Source organism: Notamacropus eugenii, chromosome 2 (assembly GCF_028372415.1).
Source record: "Notamacropus eugenii isolate mMacEug1 chromosome 2, mMacEug1.pri_v2, whole genome shotgun sequence".
Lineage (NCBI taxonomy): Eukaryota > Metazoa > Chordata > Mammalia > Diprotodontia > Macropodidae > Notamacropus > Notamacropus eugenii.
In genome coordinates, this window is record NC_092873.1 from 246,613,365 (window position 1) to 246,636,214 (window position 22,850).

Genomic DNA, 22,850 nt, shown 5'->3' on the forward strand with positions numbered 1-22,850 from the left:
CTTGTCCAAAAGTATCACATACAAGACTTTGCAAAATCCTTCATTGAAGGCTTGGTAAAGTACATCTGTGGTACTACTTTGATGTGCCAGTCTATTAATCCTGTAAAAAAAAAAATTAAGGCTTATTTCATGTAAGCTGTTATTGGTTTTGTTATTCTGACTTCTAGCAATCATCCTTTCTTTTTCTACATGGTCATTAACCAACCCTTTAATAATATATTGGGATTTTTTTTCTGAGAATCAAAATCTAGCTCATAAAACTCCATTTCCTTCTCTTTGAATCTTGGCATGTTTGCCCTTCTCCAGTCTCCATAGCATACCCTCTTTATATTTCAAGGATCACTGACACTGACTCAGCAATTACTTCACCAATTCTTTCAAGAGCCATGATGTTTTTCCATTGGATCTTTAGACTTGAACTCATTGATAGCAGCTATATCTCATTGCTTACCTTGGGTTTCAATTTCTCATTAATGATTTTTGTTATGCATTTTCCATGGCAGAGATTAGTATTTTTGTCAGAGAACACAGGAACCAAATGAGTTGAGTGATGCTACCTTCTTTCTGTTTTCCATTACCATTTCCTATCCACATTGAGATCCTTCCTTGGTCTTCCTTTTTTCTGGTAAAACTAAGATCAACTGCTTCGCTATTTATTGTATATATCACTATTAATTCACTCTGAGCTTTAGCATTCCTGTCTTATTTCCATGAATGACACTTGCTTCCACCTTGTATCTATGTATCTTTAGATAGCTAGATGGCTCAATGGATAGAGCACTGGGCCTGGAGTCAGGATGACCTAAGTTCAAATTCAGTCTCGGATACATACTTATGTGACCTTGGGAAAGTCACTTTTTTTTTTGTCTTAATCCACTGAGAAGGAAATGGCAAATCATTCCAGTGTCTTTACCAAGAAAATCCCATACACATATGGTATTCAGGGTCACAAAAAGTTGAACAGGACTGAATAACAACAACAAATTTATCTTTAAAATATCTAATGAGTTGTTGAGTTCTCTATGCTTCCATATTGGCTCTTTTTAGACAACTCATCCTTTTTCTTTCTAATTTGAAATATTTCTCTTAATGTCTCACTAATCTGATTCTTGAGAGCTTCATATTCCCCACTCCACCTTCAGACTGAATTCTCCTATAGAATCTTGATCATGGGATCATAGTTATCCTTTCTCTGAGTCCTTTGAAACCCACTCTACAAAAAATCTAGGACTCAAGTCAAATTACATTAGGCTTTACATTCCTTTTATATCATGAATTATAAGATAATAGTCAATTCTTCCCAAGATGTATATTGTTTCTACTTCAATAATCAATACCCCTTTGATAAATTTAACATAGCAGTTCTGCTTGCCTCTTATCATTTGAACCATGAAAGAATTATTTAGATAAGCCAAGAATATTTAAGGAGCATTGCTAATGCATTCACTATCACAACTATATCATGGCTTCAAGATAATTTTGTGATCTGTCTCCCAAACTCTTTATATTTTTCCATTATCTGTCTGGATAGACTGTGGAATATTTCGCTGCCAACATTACTTTTTTTTCTTCTCCACTGATCTTCATCCAAATGAACTCCAACATACTTATGAACTATGGTTCCTGGGTTTCCTCTTCATCCATGTGAACACTGAAGTCACCAAAAATGACATCAGAGTTCATAGCAGAGAGAAATAAATTGGAAAACTCATCAAGGAATGTCAGAAACTGCCCTACAAGCTGGAAGATGAAAGCAATATGGCTCTATCAAGAGTTATTAGATCACGTCAGAGATTTCAAGCTATGAGGACTCTTAGAGGTAATTCAGTACAACTTTGACTATTTACCAATGAAGAAATTGCATCACAGTGAAGTTGTGACTTGTTCAAGTCCATACAGGTAGAAAATAACTGTTTAGATTTAAACCAAGGTCCTTTAGATGCAAATCCAGTGCACATTCTATATATGTGACTTTTACATTGGAAAATTGAAGATTTTTCAAAAGTGACTGTGAGGAAAAAAGAAGGGACTTCTTCCTACAAGGCCTTTGAGAGAGGATGGTATGGAATAGTTTTGAGAATGATGCAATATCTCTGGGGGAAAATCAGTCAGTGCCAGTAGGGCAAAAGAATATAAGATGAATTCCTGGATAAGGGAAGGTTTGTGAACAATAGAGCAGATTTCCAGTAGACACCAAGGAAGAGTTGGCCATAGATGGATAAGGACAGAGAAGAAATGACTGAGATAGATTATGATGACAGTTTTCATCTTAATCAGTAGAATATATCCCTTGCAAATTTCATTCTCTCATAATTTTTCAGAGCACACACACCACCCCACATTTTTTTGTACCTAGTGATTCAGCATGGGGTCTATCTGAATTACCACAAATTCTGAACTATTTCAATTGGAATTAATGAGATTATATGGTGATTATAAAGATGAGAAAACAAGTCTTCAAATAATAGCTCTTGGCAACTGGCAAAATAGGTAAAGAATCAATTCACTTCTACAAATATTTAATGAGCACTTACAGTAAAAAAGCCACTATCTGAGTTGAATTCCTCTCATTATGTTTGTTTAGGTAGACACAGGCTTTGACAAAAAGCTGATGAGAACAGTATTTCAGAGAAAATGAATACTCTGTTTTAACACAAATTCCATATAAGTTCACTCTACTTATAAAATCTCACCTCAAGGAGGAATGGAGGCCTGGCACAAGGTCACACCTGGTAATGAATTGACCCCATAGCATTCTACTCTTCAGGCAAACAGAGTATTATCAGGAAATAAAAACCATCACTCAGTCAGTACTGTCTGATGACAGCAAAGTAAATATTGTCTCAATTTAGGACACTGTTTGTATGCCCACAAATGAGGTAAAGAGAAAGAGAGGATTGGATCTGAATTCCAACTATCATTTTACAACTGACCTAACAAGCAAACAAAAGGAAACAAAAGGACAAATACCATTAAATAAGTCATATAATGAATTAGAATGTCATGTAACAAAAAGATTATTGAAAAGTAGCCCTGTAGATATCTTAGGACCAGACCAACAGGACTGTATCCTTGATATTAGTGACCCCTTTATCACTGGAACCCATCCCCATAAGAATTCTTGACACCATAGCAAGAGAAGGGGCCATCAAATCACATACTCTTTAGGAGCAGGGCATGAATAACTATGACTCATAGCTGAGTGGATTTCAGATGAAATGATTAATCCATGCATCATGTTGCAATCTCTCTTTTTTCATGATATGCTGTTGTAAAAGCAAGCACCCTGACACATTCAGGATGGCCTGCTATCATAGGTTCTTTGATCTGATTTTCTAAAAGGAAACAACTTTTGAGGGGTCAACAATCACTTTAATCAAACACATATGTCATTCACTTAGCTCAGGAGAAAAAGCTAGCACCCTGAACTTCAGAGAAAATACAAACAGAGAAATAAAGACCAACAGACAGGACTTCTAACTGTCTGACCATAAGCAATACATGTATCACAGATCAACAGACAGATCCAACTGTCTGACCATTACATCCATACATAATTACCAGAGAGAGAAGCACCAACATCTGGGTTTTCAAAGCTGAGGGGCTCCTTAGCAGCTACTCAGAGTCTCATCTTAGACACAAACTTTCTTCCAAAAATTAAGCCCCAAAGTAAAATCTCACCTCAGAGTATTATACTTTTCAGAGCCAGAGGGCATGACCCTCCAACCTAGTGCCTCAACAGGAATTAACAAAAGGTATTCAGGTCTATTAATGCGTGAAGAACATCTTTAACTCTTCCTCCACCATTAACCTTACATTAACATTACACCTGTGCATTTGTGTTTGTGGGGCATGGGGGAGGATTTTGGAATGCTTCGTATCTTATTGCAGGCAGATCTGCTGCTCCCTTAATTTCCCCAAGATCTAAAATCATAGATCTAGAGCTGAATAGAACAGTGAAGGTCATTGAGTTTAGACCTTTAATTTTATAAAAGATCTAAAGAATTTAAGTAATTTTCTTAAGTTTGCCTGTGTTACTAAGTCACAGAGCCAGGGTTCAAATGCAGTTTCTATATCCAAATCTAGAATTCTTCCCATCTTATTCTTAACAAACTTTCTAAAGTGACAAGGGAAGGGAGAATTGTTTGCATTGCATTTCCTCATAATCTTGACCCAAATTATCACTGTTATACATTCTGATGCTCTGGTTCTGTGTCATTCTATTTTCTTATGTGAAGACTACTGAAGGTTCAAAATTATGCTACTCAGATATAGCATCTATCAAACCTTGCATCACTGCCCCACAAATGCTAGAATTTCTTTAGGAAATCTGCACTAGGACCTAAAATACATTCAAGCTTATCAGCTAGATATATAAGCTACCTATCTCAACACATCACCTTCATTCTTATATTGTCCCTGGTCCATATTTGGAGATTTGCCCTATGCAGCAACCCTCACTCCATGTGGATGCAGAACTGAAGGCCAAAAACATGCATTGTCTCACACTCTGACTCACATGACCACTCAGAATGAAGTGATTCTTTCCAGACAAAAATTAACACTTTAGCCTTGGTAAATTCAAAGAAAATTTACAATAGACTATTTAACAGCATACTGGTTACATAGTCAGAGGACTCATTTCCTAACATAATAATAGTTTGCCTGACTTTGGCCAAGTAATTTATATCTTTGGGTCTCAATTTCCTTATTTTTTAAATAAGTTCATTTAACTGGGTGAAATACAAATGGATCCCCTTTTTTTATTTTAATGGACTTTAGTGACCATCAATTTTAATACCCTACCACTCTAAAGCTATGTAGATTCTCTTGAACTCAAAATGTCAAGAGATTGCGCTGTGTTCATTTATAGCCCAGGGGACCATTCAGCTATAAGTTTTCTTCAACTTAAACACACACACACACACACACACACACACACACACACACACACACAAGTTGCCTTTTCAGGCTAACATTTAGCAATTAGAGCCTTCTCCCATAGCAGTCAAACAATAACAACCACAACAAAACAAAACCAGAATATTCAGAGAGTTGGAAAAGATTTCTCTACAAATTTCTCCAGCCTAGTAGTAGGCCCTACTCTTGTACTTACTAGGCTCAAAGAGGAAAATTAAAGTTAATACGTCTGAATTTAGAGGATTAGTATTTTAGTTACATTAACATTCAGTCTGATTTCCCCAGTTCAGGAAATATTTGACCATTGACTACTTCTTTTGTAAAAGAAGATAAGATTTCACACCCTTTGTAAATCCACAGGTAACTCAGTAAGGGTATTAAAAGGGTATTATTATCAAAGCTCTAGGTATTAACCTTCAGGTTGGAGAATAAAGCTCATCATCCTTAAATAACGCTGTTGACAAAATATGAAGACAAAAAATATAGACTAGACCTGTCATTTTATTGATATAAGTAGCTTCCAAGTGAGGAAACTCCTTCTCCTAAAGCAGAAACCGTTTATTTTCTGCAACTTACAACCTTAAAGGGTTGTCAAGAGCATTTAAAAGGTTAAGTGACTTGCCCAGGGTCACACATCAATCACACAGTCAGTGTGTGTTACAGGCAGGACATGACCTCAGGTCTTCCTGGATTAAAGGACTTATTTCTAAAAAGAAGAGTAAAGTTGCTAGCGGAGGTAGTACATGCCTACAATCCTAGCTACATGAGAAGCTTGAAACTTCTAAGCTATAGTGTACTAGTCCAGTTGAGTGTCTACTAGGTTCATCATCAATATGGTGAATCTACTAGACTGCTTAAGGAGGGGCAAACTGGTATGGGATGGAAATGGAGGTAGTCAAAGGAGTTGATTAGAACAGGACTGAGCCCATGAGTAACCAAACCCTGTACTTCCAGTCTGGATATGCCATGAAGGGAAGGAGAAAAACATAAATAGAGGGAGTAAGAGGGAAAGAGAAAGGAAAAATAATCTTTGAAAATGTTCATAAAGGGATTGTAAAAGCCCTACCAATGTCATGTACATACTTTTGCTAAGTCATTTCTGAAGTTGCTCATAAAATGGTGTGCATATTTGGGTGTATATTTTATTAGACAGGAGTGTGAAAATGAATTGGCAAAAATTCCTTATGCAAAAATCCTTCATCTCATATTGAGAGCTAAGCTTTACATTCTTGTATAAATAAAACCTGTGTAAACATAATATGAAGCCAAACAGAACAATTTTCTTTTATACTCATGTCTGATAGAGCTCTCCTCTCAGAATGAAGTGTGTATTAGCTATTGTGATGGAATATGCATTTACACTAATACAGTCATCATGTTGCTGATTCACTAGCATAATTGAAAATACTAAGTCTCAATTAGTTTTTCAAAATAATTAGAGGTCACCAACACCATCAGCTAAGTACTAATGCTGCTTAGAAATGATAAAAGTAGTGACTTATGGCTTCAAAATAAGATAAAAAAAGGTAAAAATCAACCACTTTTTGCCCTTTTATATTTCCAATCCAATTATATTCATTAAACAATAATTTCATTTTTACCATGGTAAGATAATTAGTGTTATTGCTAGTGTAAATGAAAAAAAAAATCATGCTATCTGAGGAGACCTGGAAGGAAAACAAAACTATACAACAATGAGGCAATTGGGGCTTTGACATGAAGGCACTGATGTTTGGAATAGGACACTCTTCCTAACTATGGTGAACACCATCCACGAAGACCTCCACATACTTTCACTGCTAAGGAGCATAAGTAACAATAGAAAAGAACTTCTGGATTCTCATTGCCATAGCCCCCTATCTCCATGCCCATCTTAACTCAATCTTTATTGGTGAGCAGGATGGACCATTTTCTTTCCTGGAATGACTACTCCCATGGTAAGAATTTCCCATGGGTAGCCAACAACCTACTTCCCTAGCCATCAACCCTGTCCAAGACACAAAATTTCTAGTAATAGTTCTCTAAAAGAATACTAAGAATTCTTTTGGGAGTTCAAGTTACTAGGCCTAGCAAACTAAATACCAGAGTGTTATCATTAGATATACATACATATGTAAGTTTAATTTTTTAGCCAATGTTGTTAATTTGGGGGCGGGGGGGAAGCATGTCAGATGCTATAGTGACGATCATTAGTTGGACTCTAGATAGATAAAAATCTTTCTATGTTGTGGAGGCTAAGTGACCCAAAATCCTCAGTTCTGTCAACCAACAAGCATGTATTAAGTCATTTGTTTACTTAACGTGCCAGGAACTGTGCTGGGGATATGAAAACAAAAATAAACCTATCCCTGCCCTCAAAAACCTTATATTCTATGAGGAGAGACAACATGTACATATGTCAATAAACTCAAGACAAATCCAAGATAAAGCATTTTGGAGGAGTGAGAAGTAGAAGATGAGGTTGGGGAGATCAGGAAAGGTTTGACATAAAAGTTGTGGCTTGAGTGGAGTTTTGATGGAAACAATGGATTCTAAAAAGTGGAGAAAAGGTAAGAACACATTCCAGGCACAGGAAACAGAGACTGAATTTCTGTAAGTTATGTCTAAGTTCCCAATATGTGCTGAATGAGTAACTTTGTGGCATGATAGATTCAGAGACCAACCTTGGAGTTGGAAAGCCCTGGCTGTCTGCCTCCCAGAGGCAGATTGACTGTCATGTAACTATTAACAAGTCAAAGCTTCCTTATAGTTCCTTAAAACTATAATTGTAGAGTTGTTATCAATCTCTATTAGTGGAAAAGTTAAAAAAAATCCATGAGATACCTCCCTCCAAACGTTTTTTTGTTGTTGTTCAGTCATATATGACTCTTCATGAGCTCCCCCCCATTTGGGATTTTCTTGGGAAAGATGGTGTGATTTGTCATTTCCTTCTCCAGATCATTTTACAGATGAGGAAATTGAGGCAAACAGATTTCAGTGACTTGCCCAGGGTCCAACAGGTGGGCCAGATTTTAACTCAGAAAGAGGAGTCTTCCTGACTCCATGCCCAGTACTGTATCCTAGCACCACCTAGCTACCCCAAACCCCTTCAAGTTTACTGATATGTTACTGACTACATTTTAGGTTCAATCAATCATATTTAATTCCACCTAAATGTCCCATTTTCTAGCCCATATTGCTCCATCCTAGGAGTATATGATGTAGAGAAGGAAGGGACCTTGAGAGCACCCATCCCTCTCCTCCATTTAACGGATGTGAGAATTGAGTCCTAAAGAGTTTAACTAACTTGTCCAGGGTCACACAGATAGGAAGCAGCAGAGGCAGGATAGGAAATCAGTTACTCTGACTTCAAACATAGCATCCTTTTGCATTAATCATATATTCTTTCTCTGAATCCTTAAAAATTTAATCATTTTAGATACACATCAGCCTATGTTCAGTCTTCCCATCTTTATGACATATTCTAAAACAGAATAGAATTATCACTGCTCATCAAGATTCCCATTATTTTTACTTCAACTTCCACTTTTTATTTGTTGGAGAGTATCATTTCTACAACAGCAGTTTCATTTGTTGCATGCTGGAGCTTTTGAAGGGTTAAATTATCATTAAGAAATGCCTAGAATATATATACAGAGGTGCAAATATCCATATAATCCAAATATGCCAATATTACTACATGGTGCGTTTGTACCTAGCTTCCAAATCCTCATCTATTTTCTCTTTCTGTTAAAGTAGTCTATATCTCCAGGACAATATCATTCCTCTTACTCCCTCCATTGATCTTCATACAAATATTATCTGCCATGATTCCCCACTAAAGTTCCTGGATTTGTTTTACAGGAACATGTTTTCCTAATATGCATAATTTTTCATATTCTCCTCTGCCTTCTACCCAACCATTTGGCTAATTTTGTAAATTTTGTTCCTTTTTAACAAATTACACTCTTGTAGAGTCATAGTCCAATAAAGTCCAATTCTACTAATTCAATGATAGCTTTGGAATCAAATTAAACTCCTTACATCAAGATTTTGATTTTACCTTATTTCCTCTACTTTGATCATTTATGTTTACGTGTGTGTGTTTATAGTGTCATACATTTTGTTGCTGACTCCCTTCTCAGATTGTTATTGTCTTCTGTACATAATCCTTCTACTCTAACTCCTGCTATGTTGCACCTATTACTCACTATTATATCTGAGTTTTTAGAAACACATAGGCAGTTTTCTATACTGCTCCGTTATAATTTCAGTTTAAATCCCATTTGATTGAGTTTATAAGATTCTAGGCAATTAATTTTAAACTCTCCTCATTAATTGCACTGTTTCCTTGATTCAAAACACATACTTTTTATATTTTAAACAGTTTTCAAAAATCCAAATTCTGCTTTAACTCACTGTTTCATTTCTGATCATGATTTTTGAAGTGTATACCTCTGCAAAGGGAGACCCTAGGGGAGCTACTTGAAGCCTTGGATTGTTATTACCTTAACAATAGACAGAGAAATTGTCAATAAAAGAGAATGTTGTGTATAGTAACAGCAATGTTGTTTTAAGAATGTCTCTGAATGACTAAGTCATTTTGACTATTACAAATGACCAAATTAATTACATAGGATCTATTAAAGAAAATGTTATCTACATCCAGAGAAAGAACTGATACATAGAAGTATATATAGAATGATTTTACATTTCATATATATATACGTATGTATATACATATACATACATATCTATGTCGAATGGTAGCATGGTAGTCATCTCTTGGGTGGAAGAGAAGAAAAAAGGGGGAAAAAGAAAATTCATGATCACTTTATTATATATTTAAAAGGAATAACAAGTTGTACATAATAGATTTGCAATTTCATATGCAATCATCTGTTTTTATTCTACTATGTTATAGAAATGCTTATTTTTATTAAATTCAGAATAAATTTTTTTTAAAAAAATGGACAGACGTAGAGAAAGAAATCTTTCTATGGTTAAAATAGTATGGTATGACTGAGCAACTGGATTTAAATCCCATTTCCACCATTTAATTGCTATTGGACCTTAGACAAGTCTCTTTATCCACAGTTTCATCTATATAATGGGATGCTTTCACTATGCAACTCATAGGTTAGGTGTTCTATATACAGGCACTGTTTATCTGTAGCATATTAAAACTCAATGGGCTTTCAGCAGAATCCCTGAAAGAGTCTAAGAATCAAGGCAGAGATTAAGGAGGGGAGAGGATGGTAATCAGCATCTGAGGAAATGGAGAGTTTAACATCCAATATTTAGTGGCAAAGTATGGAAAAGAGTTGGTGGTTACAAGATTTAGAGTAAAATGTATGAAATCCATTGTGTCTGTCCATATTTTTACTCTGTCCCCTCAAGATAACATTAGTTGCTACCTTTATGCTTGTTACCTAGATATTTACCTGACTCTTTAGATTATCAAACAATCCTTAATTTGTAGGTGCTCTGAACTGGGATTTAGTACCTTTGCTGCATATTTTGTATAAAACTAGTACTGCTTTTGTGTGAAAAGACAATTTTGACATTTCAATTGTGCTTTGCCTGAATGCTGTAAAAACAAAGTCTTTTAGGAGATTATATGTGCCATCTTTTCCTAGGTACAGTGAATAGCTGCAACTTAAGCAGGAAGAACTATTTCTGTCTCTGATCAATTGGGTCAAGAATACAATTTTATATAGTTTCTACACATACATTCCTATTAAATGCATAATCACTATGGTCATGCTGTGTAGAAGAATTAAAATGAATGGGAGAAATCATATAAGAAACCAAAACGTAATACACACAAAAAAATGATCTGCTACATTCTGTGATTGAATTTTATAGTTCTTTCTCTGGATGTGGAAGGTATTTTGCCTTAAAAGAACACTGGGAATTTTTTTTAAGTCCTTGCATTGCAATGAAGTTCCAAGTCTACCAGAAAAACCTCTCGCACACTGTGGTCATTGCTGTGCACAAAGTTCTCCTGTTCTGCTCCTTCTGCTCAGTATCAGATCATATACATCTTTCCAGGCCTCTCTGAAGCCTTCCTGTTCATCATTTCTTATAGTGCAATGGCATTCCATAACATTCATGTACCATAATTTATTCAGCCATTCCCCAATTGATGGGCATCCCCTTGATTTCCAGTTTTTGGCCACCACAAAGAGTGCTACTATAAATATTTTTGTATATGGGACCTTTTCCCATTTTTATGATCTCTTGGGGAAATAGTCCTAAAAGCCCTATTGCTGGGTCACAGGGTATGAATATTTTCGTAGTCCTTTGGACATAGTTCCAAATTGCTCTCCAGGATGGTTGGATCAGCTCACAGCTCCACCAACAATGAATTAGTGTTCCAACTCTACCACATCCTCTCCAACTTTTATCATCTTCCTGTTCTGTCAAGTTTACCAATCTGACAGGTGTGATGTGGTACCTCAGAGTTGTTTTGATTTGCATCTCTCTAATTAATAGTGATTTAGAGCACTTTTTCATATGACTATAGAGATCTTTAATTTCTTCCTCCAAAAACTGCCTGTTCTTATCCTTTGACCATTTATCAATTGGGGAATGACTTGTATTTTTGTACATTTGACTCAGTTCTCTGTATATTCTAGAAATGAGTCCTTTATCATAGATGCTAACTACAAAAATTCTTCCCCAGTTTTCTACATCCCCAGGAATCTTGGTTGCATTGACTTTGGTTATGCAAAAACTTTTCAGTTTAATGTAATCAAAATTATCCATGTTGCACTTCATAATGCTCTCAATCTCTTCTTTAATCAAAAATTCTTTCCTTCTCCATAAATTTGAAAAAAAACACTATTCCTTGCTCCACCAATTTGTCCATAGTATCAATATTTATACCTATATCATGTACCCATTTGAACTTTATTCTTGTGTACAGTGTCAAGCATGGGCCTATGCCGAATTTTCTCCACACTGTTATCCAGTTTTCCCAGCAATTTTTGTCAAACAGTGAGTTCTTATCCCAGAAGCTGGGTTCCTTGGGTTTATCAAATAGGAGCTTGGTATATTCCTTGTCTACTGTGTCTTGAGTGCCAAGTCTATTCCACTTGTCTACCTCTCTGCTTCTTAGCCAATACCAAGTGGTTTTGATTACTGCTGCTTTATAGTACAATTAGAGGTCTGGTAGCCCTAGGCCACCTTCCCAAGCATTTGTTTTCATCAGTCCCTTTGATATTCTGGACATTTTGTTCTTCCAGATGAATTTTGATATTATTTTATCCAGCTCTAGAAAATAATTATCTGATAGTTTAATTGGTATGGCACTAAATAGGTAAATTAATTTAGGTAGAATTGTCATTTTTGTTATATTGGCTCAGCCTACCCATGAGCAACTGATGTTTTTCCACTTACTTAAATCTGACTTTATTTGTGCAAAAAGTGTCTTGTAATTGTGTTGATATAGTCCCTGGGTTTGTTTTAGTAGGTAAACTCCCAAATATTTAATAGTGTCTACCCAAACTTTAAATGGAATTTCTCTTTCCATCTCTTGCTGTTGGACTTTGTTACTAATATATAGAGATGCAGAAGATTTGTGCAGGTTTATTTTGTAACGTGCAACTTTGCTAAAGTTGTTTATTATTTCAAATAGTTTTTTACTTTAATCTCTGGGATTCTCTAAGTATATCATCATATCATCTACAAAGAGTGATAACTTAGTTTCTTCTTTGCCTCTTCTAATTCCTTCACTTTCTTTTGTGTCATTGCTACAGCTAACATTTGTAATACCATATTGAATAGTGGTGATAATGGACATCCTTGTTTCACCCCTGATCTTATTGGAAATGCATCTAGCTTATCTCCATTGCATATAATGCTTGCTGAAGGTTTGAGGTAGATACTGATTATTATTTTATGGAAAGTTCCCTTTATTCTTATGTTCTCCAGTGTTTTTAATAGGAATGGGTGTTGCATTTTATCAAAACCTTTTTCTGCATCTATTGAGATAATCATGTGACTTCTGTTAGTTTTGTTGTTGATATGATTAATAATGCTAATAGTTTTCCTAATATTGAACCAGCTCTTTTTTCCTGGTATGAATCCTACCTCATAATGTATTATTCTCATGATAAGTTGCTATATTCTTTTTGCTAAAATCTTATTTAAAATTTTTGCATCTATATTCATTAGAGGAATTGGTCTATCATTTTCTTTCTCTGTTTTGTCTCTTCCTGGTTTAGGTATCAAAACCATATTTGTATGATAAAAGAATTTGGGAGGACTTCTTCCCAAATTTTCCCAAATAGTCTTTATGATATTGGAATTAACTGTCCTTTAAATGCTTGATAGAATTCACTTGTAAATCCATCAAGCCCTGGAGATGTTTTCCTAGGGAGAAAATTGATGGTTTGTTCAATTTCTTTTTCTGAGATGGCGTCGTTTAAGTATTCGACTTCCTCTTCTGTTAATCTGAGAAATTTATATTGTTTAAAATACTCATCCATCTCATTACATTGTCGAATTTATGGGCACAAAATTGTGCAAAGTAATTCCTAATTATTGTTTTAATTTCCTCTTCATTGGAGGTGAGTTCATTCCTTTCATTTTTTGTATTGGTAATTTGGTTTTGTTCTTTTTTTTTAATCAAATTGACCAAAGGTTTATCAATTTTATTAGTTTTTTCATAAAACCAACTATTAGTTTTATTTATTAGCTCAATAGTTTTCTTAATTTCAATTTTGCTAATCTCTCCCTTGGTTTTCAGTATTTCTAATTTGGTGTTTACTTGAGGATTTGCAATTTGTTCTTTTTCTAGCTTTTTCAGCTGCAAGCCCAAGTCATTGATCTCCTCTTTCTCTATTTTATTCATGTGGGCATTCAAAGGTATAAAACTTCCCCTAAGAACTGCTTTTGCAGTATCCCATAAGATCTGGTAAGTTGTCTCATTATTGTCATTCTCTTGAATGAAGTTGTTGATTGTTTCTGTGATTTCTTGTTTAATCCACTCCTTCTTTAGGAGTAGATTATTTAGTTTCCAATTAATTTTTGGTTGATCTTTCCACAACATGTTATTACATATAATTTTTATTGCATTATGATCTGAGAAGGATGCATTGACTATCTCTGCCTTTCTGCACTGGATTGTGGGGGGTTTATGCCTCAATTGTGACTCAGTTATGGCCAGTTTTTGTATATGTTCCATATACTGCTGAAAAAAAGATATATTCCTTTCTATCCCCATTCAATTTTCTCCAGAGATCTATCATATCTACCTTGTCCAGAGTTTTAATTACCTCCTTAACGTCTTTCTTGTTTCTTCTGAGGTTAGATTTATCAAGTTCAGAAAGAGGGAGGTTAAGGTCCCCTACTAGTATAGTTTTGCTGTCTATTTCTTCCTTCAACTCCCCAAACCTCTCCTCTAAGAATTTGGATGCTATACCACTTGGAGCATACATGTTTAGTAATGATATTGCTTCATTGTCTATGGTGCCTTTGAGCAGGATATAGTTTCCTTCCTTATCTCTTTTGATTAGATCTATTTCTGCTTTTGCTTTGTCTGAGATTAGGATTGCTGCTCCTGCTTTTCTTACATCAGCTAAAGCACAATATATTCTGCTCCAACTTTTGACCTTTACCCCAAGTGTATCCCCCCCGTTTCAAATATGTATCTTGTAAACAACATATTGTTGGATTATGGCTTTTAATCCATTCTGCTTTCCTTCTCCATTTTATGTGAACGTTCATTTTATTCACATTCACTGTTATGATTACAATCTGTGTCTTTCCCTCCATCTTCTTTCCCACAGTTTGTACTTTCAGTTCTCCCATCTCCCTTCCCCTCCTCAATGGAGTTTTCATTTTTGACCACCTCTTTCTGCAGGCTTCCCTTCCTTCTTTCAGCCCCCTTCCCTTTTACTCCCCTTTACCCTTCATTCTTCCCTTCCTTTTAGCTTCCCCTCCCCTTTCTTTCCCCTTCCCCTCCTATGGCCTATAGAGCTAGTTAGATTTATATACTTAAGTTTATTGTTCCCTCCTTGAACCAAATCAGATGAGAGTTCCTCTCAAACAACGCTCACCTCCCTCCCCTGTTTCCCTCTACTATAATATAAGTTTGTACTTCTTCTTGTGGTGTAATTTTCCATTTTCTGCTGCCTCCTTTTCACATCTCCTGTTACAATCCCTTTGCAAGCTTAAATCACATTTTTATTACCACATCATTTGTTTTATACATGTTCCCTCTATCTATGTATATCCCATTTATATTTCATAATAGATGCACAATTCTCAAGATTAACAAGTATCATCTTCCTTTATATGGGGGTAAACAGTTTGCCCAAATCGAGTAACAAGTTTTCTTTTCCCCTGTTTACCTTTTTATGCCTCTTTGATACCTGCATTTGAAAACTGAATTTTCTCTTGAGTTCTGGTCTTTTTGTCAGGAAGGTCTGGAAATACCTTATTTCGTTGAAAGTCCATCTCCTTGTCTGAAATGTTATGCTGCACTTTGCTGGGTAATGGATCTTTGGTTGCAGTCCCAGCTCCTTTACCTTAAAGAATATCAGATTCCAATTCCTTTCATCTTTTAATGTAGGAGCTACAAGGTCCTGTGTGATCCTGACTGTAGTTCCTCGATATTTGAATGGTTTCTTTCTGGCTGCCTGTAGTATTTTCTCCTCCACCTTATAGTTCTGGAATTTGACAACAATATTTCTTGGTGTTCTTAGTTTGGAATATCTTTTGGGAGGTGAATGTTGGATTGTTTCAATGACTATTTTGTCCTCTGGATCTAGCACTTCTGTGCAGTTTTCCTTGATGATTTCTTGGAATATATTGTCCAGAGTCTTTCTTTCATCATGGCTTTCTGGTAGGCTAATAATTCTTAAATTTTCTCTCCTGGATCTACTTTCTAGGCCAGTTGTTTTTCCAATTAGATATTTTACATTTTCTTCCATCTTTTCACTGTTTAGATTTTGTTTGAGTTATTCTTGATGTTTCCTAGAGTCATTAGTTTCTACTTACACAATTCTAATTTTTTACCAAATTGTTTTCTTCAGTTAACTTTTGCATCTCCTTTTCCATCTGTCCAATTTTTCCTTTTAAGGAATTATTTTCTCCAATTAGTTCTTGTACTTCCTTTTCCATTTGTCCATTTTCCCAGTTAGGTTTTGTGTTTCCTTTTCTATTTGTTCAATTTTCCTTTATAAAGAGTTGTTCTCTTCGGTGTATTCTTTCTTCATACTTTTAAAATCATTGGCCAGTTGTTCTTCTACTTCCCTCTTCAGCTGTTCCAGGAGTGATCTCTGTGCATGCAAGCAGTTCATAGTCCCTTCTGAAGTTTCAGATGGGAGTACAGTCTCAATAGTAACCTCTTTGGTATTCCTGTTTTGGTCCTTATCCCCATGGAAAGATTCTATGGTCTTTTCCTGCTTGCTTTGCCTCTTCTTGCTCATGATGGTAAGGCTTTATGTGTTGTGGCCTCTGGTTCTTTCAGTAAGAAGCTGGAGAACCTGGTGTTGAGCTGACTGGTGTGAAAAAGTTAAGGATAGGTACCCTTTTTTTTATTTTTGTTTTGTGTTTCCCTGGATTAGCCCTAGGGCTAGCTTGTTGAGTGTGGAGGAGGGGTGGTCTGGTCATGGGAGATCTCCTCAGCTGAGCTAGAGAAAAGGCAAGCTCAGTGCTTGGTGATCCTGGCTGCTCTATTATCTTCCCATTTTCCCTGGAGCACTGAGGCACCACTGGGTCCTAGTGTGAGTTTCCACCTCCCATGGCTCAAGTCCTTCAGGTTCACCTCCACCACAGTAAGACTAATCCCCCTTAGCTATTTTCCTAGCCTCAAGTTCCGCAAGGCTGTTTGCCCCTTCCACTGATCCCACTGACCCAGGATTTTTCTGGGAAAATATATGGTTCTTTGGAGAAAAACAAGGGGAGGGGAAGAGCATTTACAGATCACTCTGCCATTTTGGCTCCTGGAAGTTCAAGTAGGTGACTTACAGATGTTTAATCTGCAGGCTGAAAGTCTCAGGAGCTTCTGTGGCTGATACCTGGTGCTCAGCAGCTGTCACTTGCTCAGCTCCACTGGTCTCCACCCTAGGCTGCCTCTCTGTCATTCCACCATGCTGTTGCTGCCTCAGGCCACCCCATGGGTTTCCTGCTCAGTCACGCTGGATGCACTGCGCTGTTTGCTCTGGGCTCACCCCCACGGAACAGATCCTTCCCGTTGACCTTCCAGTCTCTCCTGATCTGTGAATCTGCCATAGTCTGTATCCTATTGGATTGTGCCCCTCCAAAATTTGGTCATATTCTCTTTTTAGAGGTATCTGAAAGAGTTTGTCTAAGAGCTTAGATGAGTAGTTGTTCTCACTCTGCCATCTGGCTCCGTCCCCCTGAAATGTCTATTTTCAAATTATTAGGAACACCATTTAGATGTATCTGATATTCCCTAAAGAATTCTTATGTATTTGGCTGCTGACCTTGATGAGAGTTAAATTCTTCTTGAGTTTATTTATATTTTTAGTTTATACAACTTGTTTAGGCAATAAATTCAGCATTTTACTGTCAAAAATATTTCCATAGATTGTGAGTTCTGTGATGGACATCCTTCCTTTTCCTTTTCCTTTTATTTTGCTTCATTATGCCATTTCTCATATTTAGGTGATGGTTTCCAGTTAATATTAAGCTTACTTAGCCAAAATGTCACTCATGGAATGATAGAATTAAGAAAAAGCCTTTTTGCCATTCCTCAGAAAAAAGGGGGAAAGAACTTCCCCAAATGATTTAGCTATCTTTTGGAGAATTCACTTGATGCTTCTAAATATAGTTTAACCTTACTTAGTTTACCTATAGAGTCTGTTTAACTAAGTTTGGTTTCTTAAAGGATGTATGAGATTATGATTCTGTTCAACTACATTTCTTAAACTTTTATGGTCTAAGAGGATTACAAGACTGTAATATTATAATTGGATATCTATAGATTTCTATTTCTGTGTGTGCGTGATATAATTTTGCACATTAAAAGTCTCATTAAAATCCTAATTTTTTGTTCAAGGTTATTTTTTCTGAAGCCTGAACCTGTGCTTAAGCATAACAAAACTGAAGATTTTAACTTTTATACTTTCAATCTAACACATGAACTCAAGGAGGAAATGTTTCTCCCTAAAAGTTCCTTGAGAGCAGAGACTTTTATCCTTCTTTTTCACACCAGCACTTGGTATAGTGCCATGCATACAGTAATCAGTTAATGAATGCTCACTGATTAGTTGTTTTTATCTTTATATTTATCATATACACATGTACTTATTTTCCCCATTAGAATTTCAGCTTATTTAAAGTAGCAATTGTTTCATTTGTTATATTTCTATCCCTAGTGCCTAGAACAGTTATTGGAACAGAGTAGGTACTTAATAAATGTTTTATCCCCCAAATGGAGGAAAGGAGGGTGTAGAGGGACAAAATAAATGCTTGTTTATTTTTTTAAAGTTTAATTTAAAAGTAAATTCTTAAAATTAAAAATTAAGAACATCAAAATAAAGTGCTATCAAAATGAGAGTTACCATCTTGTTCAACATGCTAATCTATAAGAGGAAACTGTATTTCAAAGAAATGAAATGTCTTTGCCAAGGTTGCACCGAAAGGAAGTAGCAGGGCTTAAATTTTAATCCAGATCCCCATTATATTAAATAGTGGTGAAATGAAGAAACATTACATCAAAGAAACTGTTCTTGGCTGATAAAGATCCATTAATCATCACTCTTTGAAGTCCGAAATCCAACTTCCTACACACATAACCCACATTTCTGTACCTTGTCCATAAGAATATCACTGGAGAGTTTGTCAATATCTCAGTGAAATGCAGCTCTACTGGGTCAATGACATTTTTTCTGATCAACTAGTCTTTTATTCCTCTCCAAAAAGGAAAATGAGGTTACTTTGACATAACTTGATGAACCCATGCTGTTTTTTAGTTATCATACTTCCCTTTTAACTATATTATTCAACTTTGAATTCTTGAGGCTGCTTATCATCATCACAAAATGATCAAAATAGAAAAAGAAATGGTACTGAGCAACCTTTTCAGTACGGAATTAGTCATAGTGGCTGCCTTTCCGAAGGAAGAAACATTGTGTATAGGCTTGAGGAATATCAATAGTTCTATTTTGTCAAGAAGAGGCATAACATTAAGATAAGGAAACAGGATGAGCAGCTACTTATGACAGTCTGTCCATTTGATATCATCTTTTAAAGTGACTTTTGCCATGCTGGTTAACTTTTCCCTCTGAAGCATTTAATGCATTATGTCAATATAACTTTCCTTCTGTAGTAGTAATATTTCTCTTACCTATTGGAGGTTGTTATGAACAGCAAACTAAATATCAGGCCAATTAAATGATCTGGAAATGCATAGAACTATAAAAAATGAAAAGCATTAGACCTTTCCACTATTTGATTTAAAAATTTTGTGGTTTATAAGTGAGTTGTGCTACTACTGGGCTTAATGGTATTTTCTTAATGGTCAGTAGCAAATGGAGTACATTATTTTGGGAAAAGCCATTGGATGTAATAACTTCTGCATTACTAACCTAGAATATTTTACAATTTTGAGTCAACTTTGGTTTCTCTTAGAAACCAAGACCAAGCTTTTAAATACTAGAAGTTTTTTGGACACCCTGTATATATGGAAGATAAACATAAGCAGGGCTGCAAGTTATAAAATGGCTATAGAGAGGGGATTTCTGGACATGACCAGGCTGTGGCAACACATTGTAAGGGATTTTTGTGCTAGGGAAATGGTGCAAAAGATATGATCAAAGAAATAAAATGATAGGAAAATATTATGGACCTACCAGCAAAAATGAGGCTCAATCGATGGACATTTCCATTCCTTCATCTACAAACCTGAACTACCTAACTCAAAGTATTGATATGAGGGAAAAACTTTGTAAATTTTAAAGAGATATGAGGCAATACTTGTCAAAAGCCTGATGCTGCTATTGCTGCTGCAACCTTTACCACTCTGATAAGAGTGCCCTGTCACCAGCACCCTTAGGTTTTCTATGGCCTTTCAATATGCACATTGGCAATTCTAGAAAAAAAGAAACACAAAACAAAAGGAAAGGCAGCTAGGGGCCTCCGGTATGAACCTTTCTACTAGTTAATTATACACTCCACTTAAGAAGTTGTTCAGTCATTTCAGTCAAGGCCGTCTCTTCATGACCTCATTTGGGGTTTTCTTGGCAAAAATACTGGAATGACTTGCATTTCCTTCTCCAGTTTATTTGATAGATGAGGAAACTGAGGTAAACTAGGCTAAGTGACTTGCACAAGGTCACACAGCTAGTAAGTTTCTGAGGGTAGATTTGAACTCAGGAAGATGAGTATTTCTAACTCTAGATCCAACACTTTATACACTGAGTTTCCTAGCTGCCCCTATTAATGAGTAAGAATCAACAAAATAAGGTGAATTTGAGCATATCTTCAAAATATCACATTTCAGAAAAATGAACAGTAACCAACTTTTCAATGAAGAAATGAGGAGTACCTCAGAACTAGACCTTGAAATGAGGATATAGAAGAATGTTATTTCAATAAGTCAACGAACATTTGTTAAATGGTTACAACATGTCAGGTCCTCTGCTGTGTTGGAAATACAAAGAAAAGCAAAAATATCCCTTGCCCTCAAGGAGCTCACAATCTAATAGAGGACACATGCAAACAATTATGTACAAATAAAATATATGTAGGAGGTCATTTCAGAGAGGAACATTAGCTTTAGGGAGAATCAATATATTCTTCTTGCAGGACATGGAATTTTGCCTTAGGACCAAGGAAAGCAGAGAGACCAAGAGGTAGAGCAAAAGAGAGAGAGCATTCCAGAGAGCTAGTGAAAATGTTTGTGCATAATAAAGAATGTCTTTAAGTAGTAGTTGCCTTAGTTATTTAATTTAACTTAGTCATTGACTTTTCCCTGGAACATGTTGAACTATGCCTTTATTTTGAAAAAGCACATATTCCCTACAGAGTCTTCTGATGGAAAGCCAAGAAATGCATAAGGTTGAGAGCGTTGGTGATGATGGATTCCAAGATTTCTCAAAGTCCCCTAAATCCTCAATCTCATTGACTGACATCAGTAAATACCTGTGACATTTCAATGGGCACAAACTGTGAGTTCTCTGCTCTCTTTTCTCTAGTTAATATAGATTATATTTCTAAGCCCAAATCTAATATGTTCAAAAGGAATCTATGACTAAAAGAACAATACAGAGTAGAAAAGAAAACAGTGAAATGGTGTTGTCATCACTGTTGGAAGTCTCTAGTCATCCTAGAAGGGGAGAACAAAAGGGACACAGGTGCAAATAAAACAATCTCTAAGCACAGCATTCAGATTTTGAGAACTTAAAAGAAAATTAGAAAGCAGGTGAGCAGGCACAGCTAGTTCCAGTCCCATCTATTTCCATTCACTCATTCATTACATCCATACAAAGTGTCATACAGCTGAGACAATCAACAGGAAATTAAATGTATTACTGAAAAAAGAATAATAACCAGAAGCTAAATTCAGAGTGTTGAGAGAGTCTGTTTTAAAATGACAAAGTTGTGCCAAAGTACAGATGTGTACCAGGAAAGAATTTTGTAATATCCAAAGCTTAAATGAATCTTTCAGAGAAACTAAAAATCATGATTGATGTAGGAACAAAGGTGAGGAATATGAGGGGAAGGTGTGGAATGAGAGACTGAAAGATCAACATGTATGAAATATTATTTTAGGTAAGTCCCTCTTGCCAGACTTTCAATTACCAAGAAAACTTTTAATGCTGTCTTTATTTTCCTGTAGTCCAATACAGCCAACAGAGGCATTCAGAATCCAAAGCTCTATATAATTTGGGCCACTTAATTATAACAGGTTCAAAATGGGCTCTTGAGTACATATACTGTTCAGTTACCTGTGACAATAATTACCTACTTTTAAAAGCGTGAATTTCCTTGTAATTGTTGATTATTCTCAGGTACTACTAAGCATTCTTCTTAAGTCCCTGCATTGCTGGACTTTGTGCAAAAAGAAGTGGAGAACTGAAACAATTAACTGGATAATACAAATGAAAAGAAACCCAAAGCCTAGTTATCTAAAATAGCCATGTGACTGAGAGATACTGGGGCTTAGGAAAGACAATATCATAATCCTTTCCACCTCACCAAAGTCACTGGAGAAATATCTTGAAATTCCCATAGTGGACCTGAAAACTTAGCATTCCCAGCATTTGGGCCATGAGACAAAAGGCTCCACTTCCACCTAAGGCTACCTAAGTGGCAGATTTGATATACACTTAATCCCCCAAAAGAATAGAATGATAAAGGGAATCCCTGGCCAAGACAGGGAACTAATAACCACAGTATTCATTTCATTGTCTCTGCATTTTCTACAGTTCTTCAATAGAAGGAAACATTTATATTCAATGTACTTTAGAATAAGTTAATGACGAGTGGAGTAGGTAAAGATAATCACCACAGTGCTACAATACTAGGAATAAATGACGTAGTTCTGCTGTAATCTTCCATTGGAGAATGAGTTAAAGTGAAGATATATCCTAGAAAAAGAAAATATACTTGGGATGTAATATATGTCTTCAAGTATCTCCTTTGTGTGTCTTTGAAATCTTCCAATAAATCCCTAGCTACTCAAGGGAAGGAAAGAGAACACAGGGAATTTTCTTTACTACCACTCTCCCAGACCTCAAGGATTCAGTATATAGAAATTTCCAGAATGAAAACATAGGGATTATCAGGGAAGGAAGGTATGTATGCCTTTGGGGAAAAGTACTAGTGGCTCTAAATCTACAGTACAATTCCACTAAAGTGGAATGGAGTTCACAGCTTGAGGAAGCTAGCATCTCCAGATGTTCCCCAGTATGTCCTGCTCTGTCTTCAATTGATTTGCATACTGAAAACCTCAGGAACAGCTGGTTGCT

General features: G+C 35.9%; 1 long non-coding RNA gene across 1 annotated transcript in view; it reads left to right on the forward strand.

Moving 5' to 3' along the window:
- LOC140523856 (uncharacterized) overlaps positions 1-22,850 on the forward strand; it is a 308,343-nt gene that overhangs the window by 242,136 nt on the left and 43,357 nt on the right. The window contains exon 4 of the long non-coding RNA XR_011973492.1: positions 20,905-21,047. This is a non-coding gene — a long non-coding RNA (uncharacterized lncRNA). The remainder of the gene's footprint in view (positions 1-20,904; positions 21,048-22,850) is intronic.